Source organism: Diorhabda sublineata, chromosome X (genome assembly GCF_026230105.1).
Source record: "Diorhabda sublineata isolate icDioSubl1.1 chromosome X, icDioSubl1.1, whole genome shotgun sequence".
In the NCBI taxonomy this organism is placed as follows: Eukaryota; Metazoa; Arthropoda; class Insecta; order Coleoptera; family Chrysomelidae; genus Diorhabda; species Diorhabda sublineata.
Window position 1 is genome coordinate 26521359 of NC_079485.1, and position 13742 is coordinate 26535100.

Consider the following 13742-nt stretch of genomic DNA (forward strand, 5'->3'; position numbering starts at 1 on the left):
ATGATTTAACAAAAAAATGATGTATGTATTACATGCAAGAATCCGGAAAGTGTGCTGCATTTATCATATAAATTGCCCGTCAAAAAATATCGCGAGAGAAGAAAAAAATCTAGAAAAGCAGAAGAAACTTGATATTCAGCAAAGATTTAGAGAGGAGACAGGTCTCTTAGTAGATATGCCAAAAAGAAACTTCGGAAACACAAACGATGGAAATACCAGCAGAAGATTCTTCGAGAACCCTGAATTGGCTGCAGAAATCACTGGGATAAGTTATGACTTGATTATTAGATTAAAAGTGATATTAGAAACCATATCAAGCGGCCATAAGATTGACGTAGCAAAATATGATAAATACGCCATGGAAACTGCGAAACTATATGTTGAGTTATATGGCTAGCATCCTATGACTCCAACGATGCATAAGGTCTTAATTCATGGAGCTTCGATAATAGAAAATTCGTTGTTGCCGATAGGGCAACTTTCGGAAGAAGCTGCTGAGGCCCGCAATAAACATTTTAGGCCTCGCAAGTTTTTGAGGGAAGAATATTTATCATAGGTTACTATTAACATCCGACCCATTTATTAGTTCCATGAGAAAGACCAAAAAAATCGCTTCAAAATTGTTTTTGCCTAAAACAATGCAGCTATTAATTCCTGCTGAACCAAACCGACCAATGGAAATTGATGAAAGCGGCGAAAATTTAAATGTAGATGAATAAGTCTCCAATGTATGATTGATTATTTTTTTAGTGATTATCTATTTAGCTTTGTATGTAACTTTAATATTGTATAACGAATGTAAAGATCCTTTTAATAATATAATATATTTACTTACTTATTAGAACAAAATAAACTTTGTTTTATTTAATAATACATACCTGAAAGTATTACTAAAACGTAGACAGCTGTCCCTCCTTGGGGAAAGCCGTGAGTATGTATTTTCAACATAATATTAAAAACACTTTGAAATCAACTACGATCTCGAATAAAATATTTTTTGATAAAAAATCACAAGTAGGGTGCGCCTAACCACCGTGCACCAACAAATAATTTCGATAAGTTATTCCAAACACAGAATTCTTTTTATGTAACTATTTTGTAATATAAATATCACATAAAATAATTTTGGCCGCCTAAATCGATCTATGTGCGGCGCCTAAAAACAAAAGAAATTGTACCATGATCCGACACCGAAAAGAGATTCCATGGAGTGGCACGAAAAAGCAAAGGTCAAAAAATCACCCAAAAACTAGAATATTCTGGAACTGTGAGGGTATGTTTTTGATGGAATTTAAGGAATCATACAACCGTGAACGCGGAATATTACTTTAGAGGCAGTTGCGTCGAAAAATTATCGAAAAAAAAGCGTAGTAAAATAAGCTGAGGTATGTGATTGCTTCATTTGTTATTAAATAACACCACCATTGACGTCGTTAAACCTGTTAAATTCTTAGGGCAGTTTCCATAGAACTGAACTTATCCACCTCCTTAACAGTCTATTATGCCCTTATTGAGTCGCATCTCCGATATGCCCTTCCCTTCAGGGGTAAGACCCAATTTGCGCGAATCTTCTTACCTTATTCATCTTTGAATCCGTTTGCCTAATTCTTAAGCACGCTTCTCCAATTTAAGAAAGAACGTTGCACTTAGGAACGCGGAGCACCACTTTTACCTACCTACTCCACGTTTATTGGTTTAATTTTTGCTATGAATTTGTATACGACTTATATACTTATTATTATTTATTACTATTACTTATACTTTTGTAACTCTGTAGTTTTCTTGTGTATTTTAAAATTTTATTTTATTTGCATATTTATCGTTATCTTTGTTTTTTAGTTTTTTAACATGCTTTTTTTCTAGAAATTGTAACAATTTTTTGACAATAAAGCATTTCTCTCTATTTTTGTTCATAAGATGCATCATATGTTTAGTCAGGCATTCTGAGAAGTGTAGGCAGAATATATTGAAAAATAATCTTTATATATGACCTTTCTTTCTATGTTAGGCTAAGAACTCATGGACTGCATACGTATTTCTCGCAAAATGCTTATTTCGACAGTGTTTCAAGTTCTTACTTTTGATATTTCTATTTTAAATTAATTCTGAGGAAGTTTTTTTGCTGATAACGAGAAGATGATATTGAATTATTTTGTCTGGGACCGAAAAGCAATAACTTCTGAACAGTTTAGAATTGAATTATATGCACTTCTGTTTAGTAATAATTTCTATTATATTTCATACCAAGACTTTTTTTGCGATTATACATTAATTTTAAAAGGACAGTTATGGAATAGTGACTTTTCAGAAGTTAACAACAAATTCCGCCTAGTTTTTGGTGAAATTTTACTAAAATCTAACAAATTTGTTTTAATACTCATATAAAGAAAGCTGTTTTCATTGTTTAATTAATATTGAGAAAAAGGAATTTTGAATGTCGAAACAATGGACGTAGAAACGTGCTGCCAAAAAAGAAAAACAATTTTAATAAGTTTATAGCCACAGTATTAGGGCTATAAAAGTGTAATCTTAAAAGATTGCGTATAAAAAGGAAAAAATAATAACTATGCAATATTTTCTGATTTTTTAACACGTTTTGAGGCCACATTTGAGAAATAATAGTCGTCTGCCTATTCGTCCACATTTTTCCGAAAAATTAACCGAACTGTCATGATTTATCGCTGCATCTACTATAAACTCAGAAAAAAGGCTTGGTGTTAAACGGTTTCAGAAAAAAATGTTGAGACGTATTGTAAGGAACTTCTGAAAGATCGTTTGGAAGCATGGGGTAGCGTAGCCAGGATTTTAAAATGGCGCGCCCCTTTGTACTCTCAGTGTCATTTTAAAGTTGCTAATAGTTTCAAATTAATACCAAAATGTCTGTTTCACTATTAGTGTTTATTTTCATAAATTTTTACAATTTAAAACCAGCTGTCTCCTTTACTGCCACAAAACAAAGTCCATTCTATATGGTTTTAAAGAAAGCTCATTCAGCACATCAATGGTGTGGTAACACCCTCACGATAGACGTTAAGCAAAGCCAGACAATTTAAACGTGTCTCACTTGTTGTGTCTCAAAGACTTTCCATTAATAGTAATAGTTACTGGCAATATGGCAAATATTTTGAGTAAATTATGTAGTATTGAAGCTAGAGTAGTTTTGCCACACAAACTTAGCGCTTCAACAACACATTTCTGATATGTTTCCTGTTGATTGACGTACATATACCATACCGAAATTTCACTTAATACACCATCCCCACTACAATCGACATCAGTGGAGTACTTGGCAACAAGTTGTTTCACTTCCTCCTCGTCCTCTTCAGGTTATGCCAATTAATCATCTTTTGTTGGCAATATGTATTGAGAATATCTCAACGTACTTTTGTGTTAAATAAACTGAGATTTCAGTTGATATACGAATACATCTAAGAATGATATAAATACAGCTATTCTAGCTTCAAGGATCCTGGTTTCCACATTTCTCCTTAGAGTTAGAAGTGTTTTAAACCACTGACACTCACTTTTAAGATGTTGTTAAAGGTTGTGTGAATGGCTGAGATATACAGAAGGGTTGATTACAGACCACCTGACTAAGGTACCAAAAATTCATGCGCAGCACATACCGTCCTTGACGTACTCTGTCATTGACAAGACAGTCCAAGCAGCTGCTCGGAACGAACTTTCTATGTTGTGTAATATAAATAGTCAAATATTAAATATAGTAAAAATCAATTTATGTTTTTATCTTCCAATCTATTAGTTTGTCTTCTCGTTTGAACCCTTTTTTAAGTCCTAGAACCGATATTATTAAGTTATTTATATAGACCTCATTATTCGATTTGCGGCTTATTTTACTGGTTAAATGGTGAGTTGTAGCCTAGAACCTTCCCGTGCCTGCACCGCTTAAAAATTTTTGTGTAGAGGTATAAATAGATTATAAGGAAAATCAAATATATATTATACATAATATATAATATATTTTTTCATAAATAACTATTTAATTGGAAAGCTCTCTTCCGTCAAACCTCCCTCGTATATACCACTTATATCTGCATCCATTCAATTGTTACCCCTATCCAATTGAAGTCGCTCCGAAACGTCAGTTCCAGCATGTAATGAAGTTTTTGATTATTTCATGGTCAGTTTAGCTCATCATGCTTTGCCTAAAACAGCAAATCGTGTTTGGTCACTCTATTAACCGTAAACTCAATAGAAATGTATAATGGCTTTCTGACTCAGATTATATCACATTTGTCAATTATTCATGCTCCCTGTACCTAATATCACTAGTGGCCATTATATACACATATTCAGTCTGGGTTTTCAATATGGATAACCTCCATTATTTAAGTTTTTAATAAAGTTCAGGTTTTGTAATATAGCTAATATATAAGTAAAAAGTCTATTGTTGTTAGATTTTAGGTTTATTTGGAAATATAATGAATATTGAGAGGACTATGATTGCAACAGTAACAATGCTTCAATAAACTATTATTGTTGGTGTTCATTTATAGTTACATAGGCTCGTTTAATTGTGTGATATTTTGAATAATCTTTATCCTAATCGAAATTATATAACAAGATCTATCATCAAATGATTTAACTGAAAAATGTGTCCATCTCAAACTAGATATGATCGCCAACAGGAGATCATTATCCTATCCAATAGCCAAGCAGCCATTACAGCTCAAACTTCCAATATCATAAAATTGAAACTACTTTGATTAGGTTAGGCCTGGGTAAGAAAAATATAAGAAACGAAATAGCTGACAGACTCGCTAAAGTAGAGGCAGACAAACCATTCATAGGACCTAAACCCTTCTTTGGTATCAGCTACAGATCAATAGAGTAAGTATTGGATAAGAAGGTAGGTAAGGATAAAACCAAAACTGGGACAATTTACAAGGATTCAGACAGACAAATACTCTCCTGGGAAACTATAACCAGAGAAGATCTGTTAATTGTATCGGCCTAGAGTAAAAACAGCCTACGAATATTAACAGGAGTTCTGTTGAGCCACTGTGGCCTCAATTGACACCTACAGACGCTAGACTTATCAGATAATGCAGCCTGTTGCGCAGAGGACGAAACCTCTATCCACATTTTCTCGAACAGTGAGACACTACGACCAACCCAGATGTAATACTATCTACCTATAAATATAGATACACTTCAATGAAAAAGGGACCAATCATTTTGTTGCCTATTATTCCAGATCATAAATTAATTTATTGTTTCTCTCATCTAACAAGAACTCTACGTGACTATTATCTACAAGTATAATTCACCTCATTCGAAAATCTTATTTAAAAATTTCGTTTGGTTTCGATCTCAATATTTTACATACATTCGTCTTCTAATGTCACACAAACATCTGAAGATTTGTTTTCGCTTTTTCCATTCTTCACTTTGGATAATTTTTGTACAGCGACATTTTGATTTTACCAACTTACAGTAATTTTGTGAGATTTCGGTTAGTATATAAATTATTAGAAAATTACCGAATTCTTGGTGACTACCCTATATGCTAATATCATTCATTCTCAAATAAACGATCCATTTCAACTATTAATAGACAACTATTCTAATAGTTTATTGAAACGACAACGTTGTTGCAGTCATAGCAATCTAGTAGAGTATAGAGACACAATAAGACTGGAATCGACCTCTTTTTGCGACGAGTTCTGATCATTTTTCTTTGTCCAACTAATGAGTTTCCAAGTTCGAGTTGCGTCTAATGAAACGATCATCGTTCAACAGGACAAAGCTGTTTACACACCTCTACTTAATATTTCATTTGGATCTCGGTTACTTCGTGTGGCACTAATCGAAAACCTTCAAAGATCTTACCTAATGAAGGAAATGGCTGGTTTTCTAGAGCTTCCCTGAGCTGAGCGCGAACGATCTTCAACTATCTTATCCCCAATAAAACACATTTAAAACGATTGAACCAACGCTGTGCTATTCGCTCATTAACTGTATTTTCCTCTTTAATTTCACATATTTATTATAAAAACATACTCGTTCTCAATAAACAAACAGAATTGTACTCTTCATAAATTGAATTAAATTGAAGCGTAGGAATTTTCCCATATTGAAGCCGACATTGCTTATGAGACATCTTACGTTTTATTTCAACTTAGATTAAGCTATAACGAAAAAATTACAATAAAAAGTTGAATGTGTGTGGGAAAAACTATTTTTTATTACACTTATCTCGAAACACTTTTTTCTGTTTTTACAAAGACTTAATGGTGGCATTTTCAGAACAGCGCACGTAAAATCTTTCCCGATCGCCAATTTTTTATTCCGTGCGTTAAATAAAAAAAAAAGAATCGAAGTTAATTATAAGAAAAACAAATAGTTATTTATAATACTTTTTTGAAAATAAGAGCAACATAATTAGTATCTCTAAGAATCGTTGGTATTAGTAGTAACATTTATTGTACAATTTGTATTAAAGCAGAAGTTTAGTCCCTGATGGAAAGTCGCAGAGCTTGAGTAGCACAATTTTTATGATACTCCTATTTTTATTTACATGAATTCTTCCAATTATCGTTCTGCTACGTGTATTTTCAGAGCAAATCAGCGCCGCTTTTCACCAACATGGTTACCGAAGGCGTTTTAGCTCATGTCCGATATATTCTGTTTTTAGTTTTTAAACTACTGTCACATTCACAAACAACCCCTCACCAGTCGGTTTTACAGGTTTTCTGTTGTTTCACTTTGTCTTGATGAAGTCGTTCAGCTGCCAAGTGGCCAACGACATTAATTAGTGCAGCTGCAGTTCGACTGCCACTTTTTATGCTAAAAATATGCTAAGTCGACCGGAAAATTTAACACTTAACTACCCTGCGGGTCAAGGCACGCATACTCGTTAAGCAATTTAAAAGCATCCCAACTGAAATCCTGCAAAGGAAAAGAATTTTATCTCATCCATTCATCTAAATTCCGCCAAATTCTACTGTGAACATTTCTAAAATAATAAACAACACGAATCCAACCAGCATCTCTATTTGCTTTCGTTTAGCTTCTTATAAGAAAGCAATATTGTTGCATTCTTTTCCTCTATAGCAAATTCCCAACTATTTATTTATTTATACAAATGACCCTTCCTACATTTGATTAATTAGAGTCACACACAATATGAGCTCAGTCAACTCGACCATCTGTATAACAAAGTGTGACATGAATTTATATTTGGAGTTATATTACTTCATGTCTCCTTTTCACACCATTAACTAAATGTATTCCATTATAAGCCATTCAGTTTAGTTAGTACATGGTATCGTTTCATTTTACTTGTAAGTAGTAAAATCTGCAAATTAAACTAAGTTCGATAGTATTGAGTTTGAATTATTCATCAGTTTGTATTTATTACAAAGACGTAACTATCTGTTATATAATCAACATATTGGTATATTTGCTATTAAATTCCAAAATTCCAGCCCTGCAATACCTGTGGAAAAGTAGATCAATAATGTCTTGAATACTTGCACGAAATTGCATTTCCCAGTTCTAGGGGATTTCACTTCAGTGTAGATTTTGATAAAAGTTCTGATTTTAACAAAAGACGAATAAATTGAGAGATGTACTTTAGTGAATGATTTAACCCATTCAATTAGTACAAATTCTAGATATTAGCTTTGTATACAACCATTATTGAATATAATAATTCAACAAAACAATGTGAATATGCTTGTCTCATAGTGAGAATATTGATCCAAACACACTTGCTTCTTATATGTATTTCTATTCTATAACAAATTTTAGGATGAAAATTCCGTATTCGAACCGAACAATATTGATATCAAAAAGGTTATTTTTAGATATAAATGATAGTGTCAAACATTCAGATATGTTGAAAATTGTCTAAACTGTCAATGTGCTCAATTTTGTAATAGAAAGTAGTTCACGAATAATATAAACGAAAAGTAATGTGGCGACCACGCCATGTATTTCCCGAAACATTTAAAAAAATACAATTTCGTGATGGCGGAGAGGTAGCATAAAAATCAAAGTACGATTAAATACTTGAAATTTTTAATACAGAAAAGTTACTATCGTGCGAAGGCCGATGTACTTGAGTAAATACAAATAGTTCGGTCAAATTGGAACAAAAAATAAGAGAAAAGCTACTGAGCTGAAAATCAGTAAAATTGTTTAAAATATAATAAAAAATAAAATTTGAAAGTCCTCATCAATCAGTAAGCGAACAATGTTATTCAAAGTCAATGGTCAAAAAATGAGTTTTTCGTGATTTTCAGCAAAACGGTGAGTTTTATTAAGAAAATACCTTAGACAAAAATTATAGATTATAGAATTACCTACAAAAAACGTAGGAATACTTTTTTTATTTTAAGCCACGGTTTCTGAGATATAACGATTCAAAAAGTTCTAAAATTTGTAATCGTCATAATATGTATGAGTACGATGCGTATATAAATCTCTAGAGTTGTAATATGTATTAAAATATTTTTTTATCGATTATTGTAACTTAAAATATAAAATATACATAAGTTATAACTACAAAAATATCATATAAAATGAAACCTAGTCCCTTAATTTATATTCGTATTATTCACTGTTCGAACTCCATTTAAAAAACTATTTTCTTCCCAAAACCAGGGAAAGCTCAACTTTAATCGGAAATCTATTCATCAAAAAGTTTATCTACTTTTGCAAAGTGTCAAAATCATGTACTACTTTAACACGCAATAATTGACTGTTACACGACACCTGCATTATACAGGAAGGGTAAAATAACAGGTTTCAAAATGTTGAAAAACAAGATTTAGTTCAATATTCTGAAGTTTTTGAAAACAATCATGCAACTCGACAAGAAGTTAAGTTAAGTTCATTTGGCTTGTCTTCCTCCAACCTCAGTTGCTGGTCATTAACATCTTTATCGGGTGTATTACCAAGTTCAAATGCGGCTTAGTAATAAGCTACACCCTACACACTGGGGCTGGAAGTTGGTCAACAACTTTACTCCCATCTGCACCGTAAAAACAACTTTTTGCAACTGCCGAAAGGGCTGCACCGCTAAATGTGGATGCAAACAAGTCAGACTGTTCTTTCTCTGGCATGTACACCTTGTCTAGGCCGGTCGTGCTCTAATATTAAATTACCAACAGTAGAGAATCTGTTGATTCCAACGAGGCGACATGCGATTCATCGCTATTGACACAATTTACATGCACTCAGAATGAAGATGAAGAAGAAGAACAAGATGAAGAATTTGAAAGTTTTATGACTCGGACGAATAAATTTCTTTTTTTTTTAAACTGCTAAGTAAACTACCCCATAGGTGGCGTGGAAACGTGTGCATATTATGACGATTACAACTTTAACATCCTTTTGAATCGTTATATCTCAGAAACGGTGGCACGTAGGAAAAAAAGTATTAATACGTTTTTTGAAGATTATTTTATGATCCACAATTTTTTTCTGACATATTTTCTTAATAAAACTCACCATTTTGCGGAAAATTGGAAAAAGATCATTTTTTTACCTTTAACCTTGAATAAAATGTTTTCCATAAATAATAGGGAATTTTCAAATTATATTTTACCAATTTTCAGCTTGGTGGGAATTTATATAACTTTGAATATCTAAATTAATCGGACTAAAAATGTAAAATTAGCCGTGCCTAACCTCTAGAAGCTGCATAGCTCGGCTAGAGTTTGAGATGCGTTCGCTGCAGAGCCGGGTGGACGAATAAAAAGTTTCCTCCTTCTCCGAAAATCAATCAATATTTAATGAATCCTTGATTTTATGAAAAATATTCTAAAAGCAACGGTAAACTTATAACAGGATATCGATATTTCGAGATAAGAAAACTTCTGGGTATGCAGGTAAGAAATATAATTTTTTTACCAAAAAAAAGTGAGATATAAAAGGCTGTTGAATCCAAAAGCGAATCGTGTAATCTTTTCCTTATCTCAAAATACTGAAACTCAAATAAAGTGCTAATACATATAAAATAATAAAACAAAAGTATTTATGAAGGAGTTGAATAAAAACGAATGTTTAAACAAGATTATATTATATATATATATATATATATATATATATATATATATATATATATATATATAAGCCGGAAGTGCTTCAAATTACAAAATAAAATTTTGAGCCAAACTTGGAATGGGGAATAAACAATAAATTTTTCATTCATCATTCTATTCTAATTTTAATTTAGATAGAATCACAAACAATACATAGGAATGAATCTTACTTCCCCCTTGTACATAAAAAAAAATGATTCAAGAGGAAATATATTAATACTTTTCCCCCTCTTTATCATTGGAAACGCTACATACTTGAATTATAAAAAGGTGCACATACACGGTATGTAAATATTTACTTCTGTTAGTAGATTAAGTAACGTGTTATGTATTCACCAACGTATTTTAGTGTATTAATATTTTAATCGGTGAAAAATGGTGAATCGTAAAAAAGTATCAAACACATTATATACGGAACAATTTAGTAAATTCTCTTTAAAAAAACTGAATAGTACATATTCCTTTATTATTAAGAGTATTCGTTTCTTTTGCTTTTTGATAGAAAGAATTTTTTCCAACCCTCCAAATACATTGTTTATTATTAATATTGTATCGACAACTCCTTCAGACTAAAAGCAAATCAGCAAGAATTTCAAAATACAGACGTAAAATAATATTGATTTTTTTTATTCACGTAATAAACTAATTCCAATTCAATTTTCATTTTTTCACGATTTTGATTTCTGTTGTATTAGTCGTTGAAGCTAGAAAGAAGTAACAAACCAATGGTCCAAATGGATAGCATGATGGACAATGACCGACAATCATTGGTCAATTGGCCAATATGCAAGCTTTGCATACCCCTTGTTAAATCACACACTATTTTTCAGACATTAAACATATGTGTTCAGGAGTATTTGAAAGAAAACTCGATAGAAAGCATATTTACATTCTCACCGATAGCCAAGTGGTATTGAAAGCCCTGAAACTATTAACGGTACGTCCAATGGGAGTGTAAACAAACTCTAAAAGAACTGGTTAACAGAAAAAGTAACGCTACCAGCCACCAGCAATAATGAATCAGACAGCCATTAAAAAGAGCAACGACTCTTTATTTTAGGCTAAAGCTATACAGTGACCTCATGTGATGTCATATCAACAACAAACAAGATGGCTTACGGATCAGATGGAGTTTTTCTGGAAAAACACTGCAGGTATAAAACAAACGGCAGAGCATCGACTCTGCCGTCTCTATAGCTTACGAATGTTCTACCCAGTTCAACAAAAAGGCCGAAGGAGAAGGAAAGTAGGACAAATAACCTCCTTTTTGGAGAAATCTACATATTGGGGAGGCACACATAGAAAATATCTTCAAAGGTGTAGGTGAAGAGTGGTCAGAAAACCAAAACGATCTCTCAAACAATCTACAACCGTTCAATTTTTAATTATGTGTCCCACAATTCCGTCGGAAAGTTTTAAATGACACTAATTTGCGTTGTTGTTTTAACAACTTTACATGAATTATTCTCATAATTGACATTACCACGAGCATACAAAATCAGTGAATAGTTGAAAACTAGAAGTTTTGATAATTAATAGTTTTCTCATATAAATCCGTCCCTGTCCGGAATATAAGATAAAATTATGAGATGCAAAGATTTATCCTCGTTTTTGAATACAATCACTAATAAAAAAATGCCAGATAATCGTACATTCTAAAGATATTACAAGCAAGATTATGATTAACCAAGGAAGTGTAAGCAAAAAGACAAATTATAGATTACATATGCCGCTGAAACAATGAATCTTAAGGGGAAAACCGAGAAAATTTGAAATGAATATGGAAAAAAGTACCGAAGAACCTAGATTACTGGGGACTGAAGATATTCAAAGATTGAAAAAAATAGTTATCAAAAAAAGGAACAGATTGTGAACTATTATTCGAAAGATAACTGATACCTAAAAATCAAAAATCAGGTAAATAAACTCTTTGTAAATCGAGACAAAAATTCTGAAACAAACAAACGGAAAAAATACTCGAGAAAAAATACTAAAAAATTGGTAAAATAAATTTTAAATTCGGATATCATATAATGTATGTCTGATGTTACAACTTACTTTTCGTATTATTATTATTATTAGATACGAAAAAAAATGATTCTTGATGGTAGTATTCTTTTTTCCTGTATAATACGTAAATATTTTCATCTGTACTGTATAAACCATTGAAATGTAGGAAAATATAATGGAACATATGCAAAATATCCTATATATTCTGGTATTTAGACTTGCATAAAAATTGTGAAACCACTTACAAATATTTTACATTCCCTATCAAGTCTGAATAAACGTGACGATCATGTATTTATACTAAATGTAAATAAATAATAAACCTTCAACTAAAACTGATATACAGTGCTTCGGAGTCACATACTTAACAAGTGTATATTATAAACAATTAACAGTCGTGATACAAAACATATATGGTATTTCTTGAAATATTTTTCATTCGATATTGAAAAATTGTGAAATACCTAGTAAAAATCAGAAAGAACGTAAACATGCGGTTTTGTTTTGTAGAAAGTATTTTCAATAGTTATGATGTCGAGTGTCGTCAATGTTTATGTTTATCTTACGTGTGATGCATTTCGAAATTTATGAATGAAAAGAAATGTTGTTTTGATTTTGTTTGGTCTGATTGTTGCGTGGTTTGTCGATACGAAATTTTGAATATAAGATATAGACTTGTAATTGTGTGAGGAAATAATTAAGGATGTGTTAAGATATAAGAAATTAAGAGATTAAAGACATTGAAGCACTTGTTGCGGAAGTGCGGCTGTGGTAAAGCTCGACCGGGAAACAGGTTTAGGAGGCTCGTTCGTGTATTGATCGATTTGAAATGAGAACGTGTAAGCAAAAGCCAAGAGCAAAAGTAGAGCAAGCAAAGATAAGGGTAGCAGTAACAGAAACAGCTTGAGGTCGCGTGGACCAACTTGACGTCACAGCGTACCTTTATCAATGGCCATGGAGGTAGGTGACGGCACACGTGCCCGCTGCACTCGCTGGAAATCGGACCATGGCACAGGGTGGTCGACGGGACCACCTGGTGCTGCCCAAACAATTTCTATGGTTCAAGACACATGACAAATAAATCTAAAGCCGAAGAGACCTGTCTTTTGAGGTCGAGGGTTGTTGACTCACTCACAAGAGCAGCACATATACACAATGCCTCACTATGTTCGATTTCGACATCTGTGATAGCGGTATACCCATGACCATGGCGGGTGACGGTTTGCCGAAGACGACGGCGATCCCGTAAGTGTTGAAACTAGCTACAACCCGTTCAACCGAAATGCTTATGGGCTCGGCCGTACCGCGTTCGAACTGCAAACAGTAAATCAGATGCGCCTTATGTCTTGCGCGTTCCCAACATTCCAGGGACGCGCAGCGCATGCCGTAACCATGGCGCCGACGCCGATAGGCCACCGTCCGCGACGACGCCCGACGCCCGCCACCTGATATTCGCGTCCTTTACAAACATTTAATACAGAGCCGAATCAGCGGATGAATTTAATAAATTAAATTATGTCGTTTCTGCATAAGGTACATAATAATTATTCAATCATTCAAATTATTTCAATGAGAAGATGAGACGTGAATGTTCTATAGACGTTTCAAGGCAACTCATTAGTATTCATTATATATTAAAAACGATGGTTAATTACAATG

At 32.9% G+C, this 13742-nt stretch overlaps 1 protein-coding gene across 1 annotated transcript in view; it reads right to left on the minus strand.

Annotated features, from left to right (window-relative positions):
• LOC130451249 (regulator of G-protein signaling 17) overlaps positions 1-13399 on the minus strand; it is an 80421-nt gene extending 67022 nt beyond the window's left edge. The window contains exon 1 of the mRNA XM_056790145.1: positions 13024-13399. The gene's annotated coding sequence lies outside the window, so the exon portion shown is untranslated. The remainder of the gene's footprint in view (positions 1-13023) is intronic.
• Between the last annotated feature and the right edge of the window lie 343 nt (positions 13400-13742).